The sequence below is a fragment of the Lipotes vexillifer genome, unplaced genomic scaffold (genome assembly GCF_000442215.2).
Source record: "Lipotes vexillifer unplaced genomic scaffold, Lipotes_vexillifer_v1.1 scaffold905, whole genome shotgun sequence".
In the NCBI taxonomy this organism is placed as follows: domain Eukaryota; kingdom Metazoa; phylum Chordata; class Mammalia; order Artiodactyla; family Lipotidae; genus Lipotes; species Lipotes vexillifer.
In genome coordinates this window covers 943,693-953,783 of record NW_006796034.1, presented here as the reverse complement: position 1 = coordinate 953,783, position 10,091 = coordinate 943,693, and positions in this window count along the sequence as shown.

The window sequence follows — 10,091 nt, the reverse complement described above, 5'->3', positions numbered from 1 at the left end:
TTTTCCCAGCACCACTTATTGAAGAGGCTGTCCTTTTTCTACTGTACATTCCTGCCTCCTTTATCAAAGATAAGATGACCGTATGTGCGTGGGTTTATCTCTGGGCTTTCTATCCTATTCCATTGATCTATCTTTCTGTTTTTGTGCCAGTACCATACTGTCTTCATTACTGTAGCTTTGTAGTATAATCTGAAGTCAGGGAGCCTGATTCCTCCAGCTCCGTTTTTAGTTCTCAATATTGCTTTGGCTATTTGGGGTCTTTTGTGTTTCCATACAAATTGTGAAAGTTTTTGCTCTAGTTCTGTGAAAAATGCAAGTGGTAGTTTGATAGGGATTGCAGTGAAACTGTAGATTGCTTTGGGTAGTAGAGTCATTTTCACAATGTTGATTCTTGCAATCCAAGAACATGGTATATCTCTCCATCTATTTGTATCATCTTTAATTTCTTTCATCAGTGTCTTATAATTTTCTGCATACAGGCCTTTTGTCTCCTTAGGTAGGTTTATTCCTAGGTAGTTTATTCTTTTTGTTGCAATGGTAAATGGGAATGTTTCCTTAATTTCACTTTCAGATTTTTCATCATTAGTGTATAGGAATGCCAGAGATTTCTGTGCATTAATTTTGTATCCTGCTACTTTACCAAATTCATTGATTAGCTCTAGTAGTTTTCTGGTAGCATCTTTAGGATTCTCTGTGTATAGTATCATGTCATCTGCAAACAGTGACAGCTTTACTTCTTTTTTTCCGATTTGGATTCCTTTTATTTCCTTTTAGTCTCTGATTGCCATGGCTAGGACTTCCAAAACTATGTTGAATAAGAGTGGTGAGAGTGGGCAACCTTGTCTTGTTCCTGATCTTAGTGGAAATGGTTTCAGTTTTTCACCAATGAGGATGATGTTGGCCGTGGGTTTGTCATATATGGCCTTTATTATGTTGAGGAAAGTTCTCTCTATGCCTACTTTCTGTAGAGTTTTTATCATAAATGGGTGTTGAATTTTGTCAAAAGCTTTCTCTGCATCTATTGTGATGATCATATGGTTTTTCTCCTTCAATTTGTTAATATGGTTTATCACATTGATAGATTTGCGTATATTGAAGAATCCTTGCATTCCTGGAATAAACCCCACTTGATCATGGTGTATGATCCTTTTAATGTGCTGTTGGATTCTGTTTGCTAGTATTTTGTTGAGGATTTTTGCATCTATGTTCATCAGTGATATTGGCCTGTAGTTTTCTTTCTTTGTGACATCCTTGTCTGGTTTTGGTATCAAGGTGATGGTGGCCTCGTAGAATGAGTTTGGGAGTGTTCCTCCCTCTGCTATATTTTGGAAGAGTTTGAGAAGGATAGGTGTTAGCTCTTCTCTAAATGTTTGATAGAATTCGCCTGTGAAGCCATCTGGTCCTGGGCTTTTGTTTGTTGGAAGATTTTTAATCACAGTTTCAATTTCAGTGCTTGTGATTGGTCTGTTCATATTTTCTATTTCTTCCTGATTCAGTCTTGGCAGGTTGTGCATTTCTAAGAATTTGTCCATTTCTTCCAGATTGTCCATTTTATTGGCATAGAGTTGCTTGTAGTAATCCCTCATGATTTTTTTTATTTCTGCAGTGTCAGTTGTTACTTCTCCTTTTTCATTTCTAATTCTATTGATTTGAGTCTTCTCCCTTTTTTTCTTGATGAGTCTGGCTAATGGTTTATCAATTTTGTTTATCTTCTCAAAGAACCAGCTTTTAGTTTTATTGATCTTTGCTATTGTTTTTCATTTCTTTTTCATTTATTTCTGATCTGATTTTTATAATTTCTTTCCTTCTGCTAACTTTGAGGTTTTTTTGTTCTTCTTTATCTAATTCCTTTAGGTGCAAGGTTAGATTGTTTATTCGAGATGTTTCCTCTTTCATAAGAGGTAGGATTGTATTGCTATAAACTTCCCTCTTAGAACTGTTTTTCCTGCATCCCATAGATATTGGGTCATCATGTCTCCATTGTCATTTGTTTCTAGGTATTTTTTTATTTCCTCTTTGATTTCTTCAGTGATCACTTCGTTATTAAGTAGTGTATTGTTTAGCCTCCATGTGTTTGTATTTTTTACAGATCTTTTCCTGTAATTGATATGTAGTCTCATACTGTTGTGGTCGGAAAAGATACTTGATACAATTTCAATTTTCTTAAATTTACCAAGGCTTGATTTGTGACCCAAGATATGATCTATCCTGGAGAATGTTTCATGAGCACTTGAGATAAATGTGTATTCTGTTGTTTTTGGATGGAATGTCCTATAAATATCAATTAAGTCCATCTTGTTTAATGTATCATTTAAAGCTTGTGTCTCCTTATTTATTTTCATTTTGGATGATCTGTCCATTGGTGAAATTGGGGTGTTAAAATCCCTTACTCTTTTTGTGTTACTGTCGATTTCCCCTTTTATGGCTGTTAGCATTTACCTTATGTATTGAGGTGCTCCTATGTTGGGTGCATCAATATTTACAATTGTTATATCTTCTTCTTGGATCGATTCCTTGATCATTATGTAGTGTCCTTCTTTGTCGCTTCTAATAGTCTTTATTTTAAAGTCTATTTTGTCTGATATGAGAATTGCTACTCCAGCTTTCCTTTGGTTTCCATTTGCATGGAATATCTTTTTTCATCCCCTCACTTTCAGTCTGTATGTGTCTCTAGGTCTGAAGTGGGTCTCTTGTAGACAGCAAATATATGGGTCTTGTTTTTGTATCCATTCAGCCAATCTGTGTCTTTTGGTGGGAGCATTTAGTCCATTTACATTTAAGGTAATTATCGATATGTATGTTCCTATTCCCATTTTCTAAATTGTTTTGGGTTCGTTATTATAGGACTTTTCCTTCTCTTGTGTTTTTGTCTAGAGAAGTTCCTTTAGCATTTGTTGTAAAGCTGGTTTGGTGGTGCTGAACTCTCTCAGCTTTTGCTTGTCTGTAAAGGTTTTAATTTCTCCATCAAATCTGAATGAGATCCTTGCTGGGTAGAGTAATCTTGGTTGCAGGTTTTTCTCCTTCATCACTTTCAGTATGTCCTGCCACTCCCTTCTGGCTTGTAGAGTTTCTGCTGAGAGATCAGCTGTTAACCTTATGGGGATTCCCTTGTGTGTTATTTGTTGTTTTTCCCTTGCTGATTTCAATATGTTTTCTTTGTATTTAATTTTTGACAGCTTGATTAATATGTGTCTTGGAGTATTTCTCCTTGGATTTATCCTGTATGGGACTCTCTGTGCTTCCTGGACTTGATTAACTATTTCCTTTCCCATATTAGGGAAGTTTTCAACTATAATCTCTTCAAATATTTTCTCAGTCCCTTTCTTTTTCTCTTCTTCTTCTGGAACCCCTATAATTCGAATGTTGGTGCATTTGATGTTGTCCCAGAAGTCTCTGAGACTGTCCTCAGTTCTTTTCACTCTTTTTTCTTTATTCTGCTCTCCACTATTTTATCTTCCAGGTCACTTATCCGTTCTTCTGCCTCAGTTATTCTGTTATTGATCCCATCTAGAGTATTTTTAATTTCATTTATTGTGCTGTTCATCACTGTTTGTTTCATCTTTAGTTCTTCTAGGTTCTTGTTAAATGTTTCTTGCATTTTCTCTATTCTATTTCCAAGATTTTGGATCATGTTTACTATCATTATTCTGAATTCTTTTTCAGGTAGACTGCCTATTTCCTCTTCATTTGTTAGGTCTCTTGGGTTTTTATCTTGCTCCTTCATCTGCTGTGTGTTTTTCTGTCTTCCCCTTTTGCTTATCTTGCTGTGTTTGGGGTCTCCTTTTTGTATGCTGCAGGTTCGTAGTTCCCGTTGTTTTCGGTGTCTGTCCCCAGCGGCTAAGGTTGTTTCAGTGAGTTGTGTAGGCTTCATGGTGGAGGGGACTAGTGCCTGTGTTCTGGTGGATGAGGCTGGATCTTGTCTTTCTTGTGGGCAGGTCCACGTCTGGTGGTGTGTTTTGGGGTATCTGTGGACTTATTACAATTTTAGGCAGCCTCTCTGCTATTGGGTGGGGTTGTGTTCCTGTCTTGATAGTTGTTTGGCATAGGATGTCCAGCACTGTAGCTTGCTGGTCATTGAGTGAAGCTGGGTGCTGGTGTTGAGATGGACATCTCTGGGAGATTTTCACCATTTGATGTTATGTGGAGCTGGGAGGTCTCTTGTGGACCAGTGTCCTGAAGTTGGCTCTCCCTCCTCAGAGGCACAGCACTGAGTCCTGACTGCTGCACCAAGAGCCTTTCTTCCACACAGCTCAGAATAAAAGGGAGAAAAAATAGAAAGAAAGAATTAGTAGAAGTAGAAAGAGAGAAAGAAAGAAAGAAAGAAGGGAGGGATGGAGGGAGGAAGGAAGGAAGGAGCGAAGGAAGGAAAAAAAGGAGATAAAGTAAAATAAAATAAAGCAAGATAAAATATAATAAAGTTATTAAAATAGAAAAATAATTATTAAGAGGAAAAAAAAGAAAAAAATTAAAGAAACAAAAATAAAACTGATGGCTAGAACCCCAGGACTCATGGTGGAAGCAAAGCTATACAGACAAAATCTCACACAGAAGCATACACATACACACTCACAAAAAGAGGAAAAGGGGAAAAAGTCATAAATCTTGCTCTCAAAGTCCACCTCCTCAATTTGGGATGATTTGTTGTCTAAAAGAGGGAAGGAAGGAAAGAAAGAAAGAAAAAAGAAGATAAATTAAAATACAGTTATTAAAATAAAAAATTATTAAGAAAAAAATTTTTTTAAAAAATGGACGGATAGAACCCTAGGACAAATGGTGGAAGCAAAGCTATACAGACAAAATCTCACACAGAAGCATACACATACATACTCACAAAAAGAGGAAAGGGGGAAAAAATAATAAATCTTACTCTCAAAGTCCACCTCCTTAATTTGGGATGATTGGTTGTCTATTCATGTATTCCACAGATGCAGGGTACATCAAGTTGATTGTGGAGCTTTAATCCGCTGCTTCTGAGGCTGCTGGAAGAGATTTCCCTTTCTCTTCTTTGTTCTCACAGCTCCCAGGGGCTCAGCTTTGGATTTGGCCCCGCCTCTGCGTGTAGGTCGCCGTAGGGCGTCTGTTCTTCGCTCAGACAGGACGGGGTTAAAGGAGCCGCTGATTCGGGGGCTCTGGCTCACTCAGGCCGGGGGGAGGGAGGGGCACGGAGTGCGGGGCGAGCCTGTGGTGGCAGAGGCCAGTGTGACGTTGCACCAGCCTGAGGCGCACCGTGCGTTCTCCCGGAGGGGTTGACCCTGGATCCCGGGGACCTGCCAGTGGCGGGCTGCACAGGCTCCCCGGAAGTGGGGTGTGGATAGTGACCTGTGCTCGCACACAGGCTTCTTGGTGGCAGCAGCAGCAGCCTTAGCGTCTCATGCCCATCTCTGGGGTCCGCGCTTTTAGCCGCGGCTCGCGCCCGTCTCTGGAGCCCCTTTAAGCAGCGCTCTTAATCCCCTCTCCTCGCGCACCAGGAAACAAAGGGGTAAGAAAAAGTCTCTTGCCTCTTCGGCAGGTCCAGACTTTTCCCCAGTCTCCCCCCCGGCTAGCCGTGGCTCACTAACCCCCTGCAGGCTGTGTTCACGCCACCAACCCCAGTCCTCTCCCTGCGCTCCGACGGAAGCCCGAGCCTCAACTCCCAGCCCCGCCGGCCCCGGCGGGTGAGCAGACAAGCCTCTCGGGCTGGTGAGTGCCGGTCGGCCCTGATCCTCTGTGCGGGAATCTCTCTGCTTTGCCCTGTGCACCCCTGTGGCTGCGCTCTCTGCGGCTTCGAAGCTTTCCCCTTCTGCCACCCACAGTCTCCGCCCGCGAAGGGGCTTCCTAGTGTGTGGAAACCTTTCCTCCTTCACAGCTCCCTCCCACTGGTGCGGGTCCCGCCCCTATTCTTTTGTCTCTGTTTATTCTTTTTTCTTTTGATGTACCCAGGTACATGGGGGGTTTCTTGCCTTTTGGGAGGTCTGAGGTCTTCTGCCAGCGTTCAGTAGGTGTTCTGTAGCAGTTGTTCCATGTGTAGATGTATTTCTGGTGTATCTGTGGGGAGGAAGGTGATCTCCGTATCTTACTCTTCCGCCATCTTCCCGGAAATCTCCTCATAAAGGTTTTTGTGAGGGTCAATTGACATGATGTAATCCAAAGCACAGGGTCATCCACTGAATAGAATATGTAGGTGAGGAGTAGCTGTATTTGCTTACTTATCTAGTCAGTATCTGGTGGAATAGATGAAAGAAAACAATAGCAGAAAATGTTCACCCCTTCACTTTAAAGAAGGAAGGAAATAATTTAAGATTCTAGAGTTATTTAGGGTTCTTTCAGATAAAGACTAGGTGAAGTAATTAAACTTGGCATGTGTTAGTATGTCAGTTATAAGCAGCTAATGTAAAATTTTTGTCAAACAAAGCAATATGTTTCTCTTATCTGATTAAAACTTTCAAAATGTTAAACTAATTTTTGAAAGGTAAATCTAGTAGTTGGGCTGTACTGTTATTTTCTTTAAACTATTTTATTTATTGATTAATTCCAAATACTTTTCCAGGAGCTGGGGATACAATGGTGAACAAAACAGGCAGAGTCCCTTTCATCATGGCACTGACATTTCCACACTAGTGAGAGGAAATGAAAAATATACAAATAAATTAATAACTATACCAAACAAGTCAGTAGAGGGGTACGTGTTATGGCACTTTATGGTATTTAAAGCAGGGTAAGTGATAAGTTTGCCCAATTCAATAAAAGTGCAGAAACCCTGTGGGACCTAAAGGACCGGTGACTTCTGGCTTCTAGGCTGTAGAAACTTAAAAACTACAGTGTGATTAACCATGAGCCTTTAGTTTTCATCCATGTACATGGAGCAGTTTTTGCTGTTATCTTCCTAAGTATGGGAATCTGGGCTCCCAGAATCAAAGCCCAGGCTTGCTTTAATGCTTGCAAGATGAGTCCTTGAACAAATAAAATTAACTATTGTAGTAAAAAAAATAAAGCAGGGTAAGGAAGATAGGAGTATCAAAGAGGGGAATGCTCTTTTCTACAGAGTGGTCAGGGAACATGTCAATGACATGGAACATTTGAGCGGAGACTGGAAGGGAGCAAAGAGCAAGTCGCATATATGGGGCAGGGGAGCCCCTTCCAGGCAGAGGGAACAGCAGAGGCAAGAGGGACCTTGGGGTATCAGGGGAACAGCAAAAAGGCCAGAGAGGCAGAGGAAGAATAAGAGTGAGTCCCCACTATCTTTTTCTAAGAAAAGTATGGTCAAATTTATCTTCATTTTAAGATCGATTTTCATAAAATCCAAAAGACACTCTTTATTGAACTTCTTTTGTTCTGTGCCTCAGTTTTTAATTCGTAAAATAGGGATGATAGTATTTCATAGGGTTGTTGTGAGGACTAAATGACTAAATATAAAGAATAATTAAGACAGTGTCTAGCACAGAGTAAACCAGGGAGGGCTACTTATTATTACTATCATCATAATCATCATCTCTTTATTCACAACAATATCAGTAATTCAATTTTTAGGCCAATAGTATAATTTGGCACCAATCATTAATTATCTGGAGAGCTTCCTTACACGTGTTAGGACATTAGGTAGAGTCATGGTATGTGGTGACTCAAGCACAGAGGTTTATGTCATCAAATGTCTTATAGAGAGTTTAAAATAACAAACAAATTGGGGCTTAAAATTTAATACCTTAATCTAGACATAAAATGAGTATGATATCATATCCATATACTCACTTGAGTTTTTCTTTATTTTTTTCAGTCAATCTTAACTCAGTTCCCACTCCTCAAGACAACACAGAATTCTTGGATGTTTGTAACATCTTTCACATTCATTTCCAGCATGTGGTCTGAATTGATTCCTTGTTTCTCAATTACAACCATCACAGAATCAAGATTAATAACCTGCTTGGTGAGTTTCGTCCACTTTGGAATCTGGAGCCTTTGTACTCACTGTGGCCCATCAGGCTCTCCGTGGTTCTTTCTGAGTGCTCCAGCAGTGAGGGGCAAAGACAGTCTCAGTGACTGGGAACATGCCTGTTTCCATTATCTCTTTTCCTCTCCCAGGCATTTAGCCATGGTTGAAGAGAGTCTGAAAGTGGATTGAAAGGTCACTAATATAACCCCTGTGCTTAGAACAATGCCTGGCACAATGGAGGTACTCAATAAATATTGTCTGGTGGATGATGCTGTGCTCTCCTAAACAGGCTGTCACTGAAGCGTGACTGACAGGAAGAGCACCTGTCCATTGTACTCTCCTTTGGGGCTGGGTTCCCACCTCCATCACTCACGTGGAACATCTGCCTTCATTATCAGCCCCTTCGCCTCTGGGCACAGGGTACCTGGGACCATCTTTGCTTTAGACATGTGGTTTTTGTGGCCATTGCACTTGATTTCATTAGTTACAACAAATTGAATGGAGCTTACGGTAAAAAAGAAAATGCATCCTAGAAGGATTTTTATTCCTGGACACACTGGTCAGTCCCTAAACATTCCTCTAGAAAATACTTAGTAGGGACCCTTTGTGTACTGGACACAGACTTAGGTAACATAACACTGTAGACCTCCACCATCTAATTAGTATAAATAAACATTGGTATTAGTATAAAAGTCAAAAGTGCATGAAAGTCAAAAGTGCCATAAGACTTTGGCAAAAGTGCCATAAGACTTTGACTTTTGCATGAAAGTCAAAAGTGCCATAAGAATAAGGTTCCATGTACCAAATAATATTAAATGGGATGACTAATTTTCAATGAGAACAGAAGGCTTCAGAGCAGAGGTTGTATTCTATCACAGAAAGAATGAAGAACATTTCAATAGGCAGAGTAGTTATGTGTTATTAATAAATACTATAATTATAAAATAGCAATACTATGCCATCTGTCATGAATGTTTCATTATTGATCCAGCATCCAATTATGCCTCTGATTTTTGTTTTTTGTCTCTGATTCCTCACCCTCCAAGGATGTGACCCTGAGCCACTTTAACCAAGAAACATTTATAGGTAAAAAACAAGTTGGCTTATAAGGGTAAATGCTGTGACAGTGTTATAGGATTTGGTGGAGGTATTTATTTCTTCTTTTCTTTACCAAACACATGAGCCACCTGTCCCAGATAACAGACTTTTTTTCCTTTTTAAAAATTTTTATTGAATTATAGTTCATTTACAGCAGATAACAGATTTTTAATGTTCATTCTCAGTTAATCGTATTTATTTTATTGCAAAAATGAGTTACCATTTTCCTCTGAGAATGTTTTTTAATATATTTCTCCCAACTAAGGAAGAGGAGTGGAGAATATGGCAGATATTTGATGTATTTTGAAAAAGGTTTAAGGGGAGGAAGAGATTGAGGAACTTTTCCAAATTCCCTTCCCATAATTTTACCTATTTACTCAGCTAATATTTACAGAGTGTCTGCTACGTCTCAGCATAGATGACAGGAAGGGTATTCTTGGTAGAGTTAAATGTTACTACTATGTACTCTAACTATTCAATATAAACGCTGTACTTTTTTCATTATGATGTGTGATCCAAATCTAGATAAATGCTTTAATTTTTGTTGTTCATTTTCCCTATAGCGTTGGTGAGTCACATCAGTAAAGGAGCATTTAATGGTAAGAACCAAGTAGCATGATTAGGGGGACATGCATTCGACTAGTATTTATTGAGCAACTCCCCCGAGCCTGGTACTGTACATAATAGTTGACGTTTTGGGTAATTTAGTTTTCTGAAAATTGGCAATCAGTCAAAGACAGAAAAGAGTGTGGCAGTTTTAAAGTTAAGGACAAAATGTATTTTTGCTCCTAAAGAGAGAAGGAGGGTGTGGGCAGGGGTAGGACTAGACAAGTTGGGGACCAAATTCCTGACTGGAAGGAATTCAAAATGTCCACCTGAGAAATGTCCACTTAAACAACAAGGACCTGCTCCCTACTGGAGGGTGCAAAAGGTGACTTATCCCTAAGGTTCCTCCGCCTGTCCTGCAGCAAGCCACACGGGGAGGCTAACACGTCCTGCAAAGTTCCGTACAGTTTGCGGGCCGAGGCGAAGCTGAGCCTGCGCTGGGCGCTCGAGAGCCAGTGGCCGGCCCCCCCCCCCGCCGGGG